Below are 7,837 nucleotides of genomic sequence, written 5' to 3' on the forward strand. Positions count from 1 at the left end.
TATGTGGTTGAAATAAAAATTTTGTAAGAATTGTAGTTATTGAAAATGTTAGGAGATAGGATATGACTAAGAGAAATAGAGTTTAAAAAAAAAGTCAAAGAATGGAAACTCTAAACTCTTGTTATGATGTGGAAGAGGCCAACTAAAATTAAAATGCCCAAAGTGAGAGCTGGAGGTTTAGCTTATTTAGGGATTTACTGAGGACTAAAGCCCAGGAGATACCTTCTCAGATAGTTCTGAGGAACTGCTCCAAAGAGGTAAGAGGTGAGGTCAGCATATATATGACTTTGGAGAAGAGGGTACCTGCAATCAAACACACATCTCTGTAGAAGCTTGCTGCTGGTCACAAGGAACAGATACCTCAATTAATGATTTTAGTGCCTTTTTTAAGTATGAAGAGATGCAAAAAAAAGTCTTCATTAAATTTTCTCCTGAAAGTATCTATCTGAAGGCCTGCTCTGCCATTTTCCCCAGAGAGCAAAATACTTTATTTCTGATCTCTGCACTGAACTCTTTTCAGGGTGTGTTGAAGGTCAGTGACTGCAGTGGCTAATGACTCAATCTTTGTAGTGCTGGATGGTGAGCAACACTTTTTCAATTTGCAAAGATTAAAAAGACTTTCACTCCCTATCTAAGAATGAAAACAATTTGAATAATCTACAAAATCCCAGATTAAAAAATCAGAGATGAAAATAAGTGTAAATAAACTAAATTTTAAAAGTGATTGTGGTTCTTATAGGAGAGAGGAGACCTGTAGCTATTCCTCTCTCTGGTGAAACAGTGGACAAATAAGAAATCTGTCATAAATGAGAATAAGAAACCAAGTATTAAGTAAACATATTTTCAACCACCATGTGTAGTCTGATGTAACAGATTAGTGTCGAAGACGCCCACCTCCAATGTGAGTTAATGTGTATCTATCAGCTTGCTCCTCAGACTCTTCAGAGAGGGCCTGGAATACTACACCAAAGTCTGGACATGGTAAGAGAGCTGAGGAAAATCACCTTTATTCATTTGGAATCTCCCTGAATCCAAGATACCTACTTGTAAATCAGGTTGGGAGAAAAATATTTTAGAAAGGTGAATAGAATAAAAGGGGGCATAATATAAATAGAATAAAGAGGAACAAATTAACTGAAATTCATGGCAGAGGTTGAAGAAAGACAACTTTCACTTTGAAGAATTGAAGAAGAAATAGTATCCATAATGAATATCCAGCTCATATCTAGACAAAAAGAAGTCATCTTTCAGAGAAATGATTAAGAATATTGGGAAACAGTGAATAATAGTCTCTAAGTTCAGGAGGACACAGGTTGAGTTTGAGAGAGTGGGGAAAGAGGAATATTGAGTCCAAGTTAAAGAGAAAATAAATAATATGAGGATTCAGTTCTGGGTGATGATGGGTATCTTCCTCGCTTTTCTTAAATTTCTTGTGGTAATCAAGTTAACACGAACTGCTAGGAATAAAAATACCAGTCTTAGTAATTGAAATATATGGGCTCACTGGGCATCCTTTTATTTCATTTTACTATGCTGAATTTACTTGATGGTTATGGAAAATATTTCAGACAGAACTAGTAAAAGGTGAAGATGTTCAGAAAATCTTAAGTTTCACAGAATAATCCAATCATATGCAGCATAGAAGATTCTCCTCCCCATTTTCCCTTCTGAGTTTACCTGTAGTCACATACAAGTTGTTTCCCACCTCAAGCATCTGTCTCTCATCATCTCAAGGTAGAAGTATTCCTTGGTACTTAGTCTTTCTTTGAATAATACCCTAGCCTCCCCACTTTCAGGTGAGACAGATCAGCACAATCCCGGTGTGATCTTGCCCCAGGTGCCCATCCATTACTAAAACTTTTGCTATTTCTTCTTCCATTCTTTTCTCAATTTTCCTATGTTGTTCCTTGACTTGCTGGTTTTATTTCTTAAATAATCCACTTGTATCAAATTCTTTGTCCCAGAGTTGGTTGGGAGGGTGCAGCGTTGGGGGAGGTTTGGAGTATGGGGGAACTTAAATTAAGAAATATAGGACAAATCTTCAAGGAAAATAAGGTATATGTTCATGGCACAATAAAATGAAAAAAATTATCCATTCAATATAATTGTATATTATTTATTTTAAATATAATTATGCACTAAGTACTACATATAAAATAGATAAATAACAAGTTTCTACTGTACAGCACAAGGAACTATATTCAATATATTTTAGTAACTTATAATGTAAAAAATCTGAAAAAGAATATAGGTATGTATATGGATGACTGAAACATTACACTGCACACCAGAAATTAATGCAACATTGTAAACTGACTGTATTTCAATAAAAACTATTTAAATTTAAAAAATATAATATATTTTAAATATAGAGCTAATTTACGTTCATAAAAATGAATACTTAACTCAGAGAACATGTCAATTATTTAGAGTGGTAAATATATTTAATGTAAAATATAAAACAAATATTACAAGAAAATACTTAGGGACTTGTGGATCTTCTGGGAATACAGATGGTAATAAATAAAAGGTATATGTATTTAACTGCATAAACTATATATATATATAAGTATAAAAACAAAAAAGTATATGTATATATATATAATTTTTTTAAATTATAAAATCAATAGGCAAACCATATATCTGAGGTGGAGGGTGGACTTACACTGCAAGCATTTATAATATCTAAAGAGATTTCAGAAATTGACAAGAAGGATGAAAATACTCCAAGAAAAAATTAAAAACTGGATATAACAATTCTGACAAGAGATGTCCAAATAACTGCAAAGATTCTCAAAATTAATAGTAGACAGAGTTATCTAAATTAATGTATCAATGAGATATCACTTTATACATATTAGACTGACAATTGTTAAAATGAGTTATAGCCCATTAATTTGATATGACAGCTATGTTATGTAATACTGATAGAGCTATATACTACCAAATAGGGTTATCTATTGAAAATTAGAATAAATTTGCACTGTTACATAGTTCTTTCTGAAATCTACTCTATTAATATAATTCCATAAAGAATTATAGCCAAAAATATTCTTATATTGTTGCACTGTCGTTAGTAGAGGCAAACACACACACAAACATGCACACACTGAAATACCTATCTACGGAGAACTTACTAGATAAAGTGTGTTATTTCGTACCATGGAATATTATGTGGCCATTAAAAAGATTCACTGACTCTCTGTCATCCTAAAAGTGTATCAAAAAATAATTTTAATTAAATAAAAAATGGAACATGGGGGAAAAAGTGTGTTCTATGATTCTATTTTGGAAAGCATTTAGTTAAAAATAGGCTTTATTTATAGAATTGAAAAATACAAAATACCAAAGCTCTGTGTGTGTGTGTGTGTGTGTGTGTGTGTTTGTCTTGGATTTAAGCATATGTTAATGGGATCTAAGGGATTCTTGAAAAAAGAAGCACACACATGTCATCTAGCTATCTATCTTTCATCTGTCATCTATCTATCTGAATCATAATCAAACTAAATTTTTTTAATGCAAAGTGTGGGTATATGTGTAAGTATGTACAAAAATTATCTCCTCCTACTCCAGTCACAATCACCTCTACACTATTAATGGAAACTGAGAGTACTCAAGATCTTTTCCTAAACTGTTTTCTTTGCATATATTGGAACTTTTTATTCCCCAATAGCCACATAATTCTCTCCTATTTATCTGCTTACTGATACTTTCTCTCTTTTTCTTCTTTATTTTGTAGTATTTTTCACCATGTAAAGTAGTGCATATTTAGCTGATTTATATATTTATTATTAGACTTTTCCTCACTAAAATATGAGCTTCATAAGAGCAAGAAATTTTGTCTGATTGTTTTGCTACATTGCCCCAGATCTTACCACACTGCTTGGCATAATTTGGGTATGGTATTTTAAGAATGGCATGCTCAAAATTATTATTAAACAAAAGAATGACTGTGCCAGATGGACTTTACAATTTGAACCACTTCTTTTTTAAAGACTTAAAATTTATTAAGATTAAATTTACATATCATAAATTCACCTTTTTGTCAGATTTATGAATTTTTGACATGTTACTCGTGTAAACATCACCACAATCAAACCATAGAACAGTTCTCTTTTGCCAGTTTTTAGTAAATGCCCTCCTTCCGTTCTCACCTGTAACCAAACATTTGTTTTGTCCTTATAATTTTATCTTTTCTAGAATATTACATAAATAAGATCATCCAGCACAATACTTTTGTTATTAATTCATGTTTTTGCCTTTCTTAAACACTAAATAATGTTCCATTGCATGCATATACTACAATTAGTTTATCCATTAACTTCTTTATGGACATTTAACTGTTTCCAATTTTTTTGGCTATTATGTATAAAACTTCTGTCCACAGTCACATACAAGATTTTGTGCCAGCATGCACTTTAATTTCTCTTGGATAATACATAGGAGTAGAATGGCTGTGTCACATATGCATGCATAACTATATGAAAGATTTCAATTTTACTAAGTGGTTGTACCATTTTAAACTGTCATCAGCGATACATGAAAGTTGTGGTTACTGCAAAATTTCACCTCTATTGGATACTATCTTTATTTTATGATAATCATTCCAGTTGTATTCAGTGCAATATCAATGTGGTTTTATTTGAATTTCTCTAATGACTACTATCATTGAGCACTTTCTTATGTGTTTGTTCATCATCAGTATATCCTTATCTGTTCAGAGATATGTCTAAATTTTATTAGAATGTTTGTTTTCTTATTATCAAATTATGAGTTTTCTTTATATATTCTGGGTGGCAATCCACTAGCAGATATATACTTTTCCAATTATTCTTGCCTATTTTATGATATTTTAATTTTCCTTCAGAAAGTGGAAGTTTTAAATTCTGATAATGTCCGATTTATCAACTTTTTTTACATTTTTGTTGCCAAAGAAATTATCCTCAACTTGACAAAGAATAACAATAAAAATAGCATAGTGCATCATACTTTATGGTGAAAAACAGAATATCCTATTTCCCAAATTGGGAACAAAATGGTGGCATCCACATTCACTGTTCCCATTCAATAGTACAGTAGATGTCCTAGCCAGTATAATAATCTAAGTAAAGAAGGAAACTTACTACAAATAGGAAAGAAAAGAATAAATTTATCTTTGTGTGCAGATGACATGAATGTCTACATGAAAAATTTCAGCTAATTTAAAGAAAACCAACTCTTTCTAATAAGTTAATTTTAAAAGATTGTAGGATACAAGGTCATAAAAACATTAACTGATTTTCTATAGACTACAGTATAAAATAGAAATTTATGTATTTTGAATAGTCCTATTTCCAGCAGCACTAAAAACATGAATATGTATGTATAATTATAACAAAAAGATATGCAAGTTTTGTATGCTGAAAACTATGAAACAGTGATGTGTTGTATCAAACAATACCTAAATAAATTGATTAACCTGACAAGGTTCAATTTTCTCCCAAATAATCTCAATTGAACTATGATAATACATGTTTGTAGAAATGTACAAGTTAATCTAGAACATAAGGAAAAATGTAAGAGACTTAAAAAGCCAAAACAATTCTCAAAAATAAAAATAAATTTGGATGTCTCAAACTACCTGATCTCAACATGTATTTTGAAGCTATAGCAAATAGATTGTCTGGTAATGATAAAATAATAGTCACATAAATCAAGTAAATAGAAAAGTGAACCTAAAAAGAGGCCAACATATACATGGTAAATTGACTTAGACAAAGGTGCAAAGGAAATTTGACCGAGAAAGGTTACTTGTTTTAAAAGTTTGGCATTCATGTGGAAGGAAATTAACTGATACCTGTATATATAAAATTTACCTAAAATTAATCATAGATCTAAATGTAAAACTTTAAAATATACACTTTTTGGAGAAAACATAAAAGAGTATCTTAGTGACCTTGTGTTGGACTGCCTCAGGAATTTTAATTCCTGAAATTATTTTAAACAAAGACAAAGCCTTTAGTGACAGTTGTTTTTTCCTATTACCAGGAGAAATTTTTGTCATTTGTGTATGTTGACCGTATGACCAAGTCTTCAGAGCACTGGGCTTCCACTTAATAAAGAGTTTGGCCAGACATTACATACTAGTTTCATTTTATATGACTGTAGATGTTAAAGTCAGTATATTAAAGCATATTTTCATATACATACTTAAAATTATCTATGAATAATCCCTTCACTCATCCATTTAAATTATACTGTCAAACATATTGTATCACAGTAAATTTATCTAAAAACAGATGCTTTTCATTTTGTGCTTTGATTTACTTTGGAGGCTCACTATGAAAAGAGGTCTACTGTATATTTAAATTAATATTTTTATTCCTTTAAATGTATTATTTTTCTTTGCTTTTTGCTAGACAGTAGTATTTGAATTTGCATATCTTAAATATACAAATGTTACCCCACCAGTGTGTATTATATTCCACTTACTTTGAGTCCATGTTTTCTTAATCTTATAGGGATTTTACATCAATTGCTGGATTTAAATGTATTGTTTATCTTGTGTCATTATGTATGTCCCTACCACTAAAGTGCAGGCCCTTAGAAAATAAACTTGCAGCTAAACTATTTTGGGGGGAGTGGGGATATGAATTTTGTAGAACAGTTCAGCAAATGTTATTATTGAATATTTTCTGTTGAAGATTTACAAATCCCACTAAAATATTCAAAGTTCTATTGAGTTCTCCAATAAGAAGCAGATTTTATATAATTTAATATATAATTATATATACACCAGATCTTATATAATTTTGTATAGTTCACTCTTTCAAAACTTACTTTACTTTTGAAAAGATTGAGTAAAGTCAGAAAATGCAAACTACTTGACTTCAGGTTTGAGTGAAAAGCTACGGTAATTAAAACTGTAAATTAGCAAGAACATAGTCATATTGATCAATGAAAACAAATAAAGTCCAGAAATAGATACACACACACATATATATATATATATATATATATATATATATATATATATATATATATATATATACACATTTAACAACTAATTGTTTACAAAGAAATCAAGGTAAGTTAGCGGAGAAAGCACTTTAAAAATAGTACTGTATGGAATTTAAACATAATCCTCAACCTTTATCTCACTGTGCACAAAAATTAATTTGCAATAAATCAAAGATAAAACAAAAGAAGTTCAAAATAACAGAAACAGTTTGGTACTTGGCTGGGACTAAAGGTAGAGGGACTGACTCCTAAGAGTCACATGGAAACTTTTTGAGTGGAAGGAAATGTCGACTATTAATTGTGGTGGTAGTTTCATTAAAGAAACTAAACTCCTATATGTATATGTGTGTAAATATTTAATAAATTCTATTTAAAAACAAAAAAAATGTATTTACTTGATAAACACTTTTAACCTGATAGTTACTAGCATCTGGTGAAAAACAAACAAACTCAGTATAATATACAAGAAATAAAAAACAAACAAAAATTACAACTCAGCATTCAAATTATACATTTTCACTCTCTTGTCAAGAGTAATTCCTTGCATCTTCTACTATAGAGTTTTCCCACATTGCAACTCACATACTTAAACATATATGACATTTCACAGTCTGGGTCTATATGTGCATAGATTTTTTCCTCAATATCTCAGTAACATACCATATGAATAAGAAATTTAGAGAGACAGAATTTGTAAAACCTACTTATATTGCTATTAAATATTATATATCAAGTGCTTGCACAATATTTACATGCACCTATGTTTAATCTTTTCAGTTGGTTGATTAAAGGAAAATTCTATGGGCAAATCTATAGTATAATGCTCAAGTTCTGTCTG

The sequence above is a fragment of the Camelus ferus genome, chromosome 14 (genome assembly GCF_009834535.1).
Source record: "Camelus ferus isolate YT-003-E chromosome 14, BCGSAC_Cfer_1.0, whole genome shotgun sequence".
Lineage (NCBI taxonomy): Eukaryota > Metazoa > Chordata > Mammalia > Artiodactyla > Camelidae > Camelus > Camelus ferus.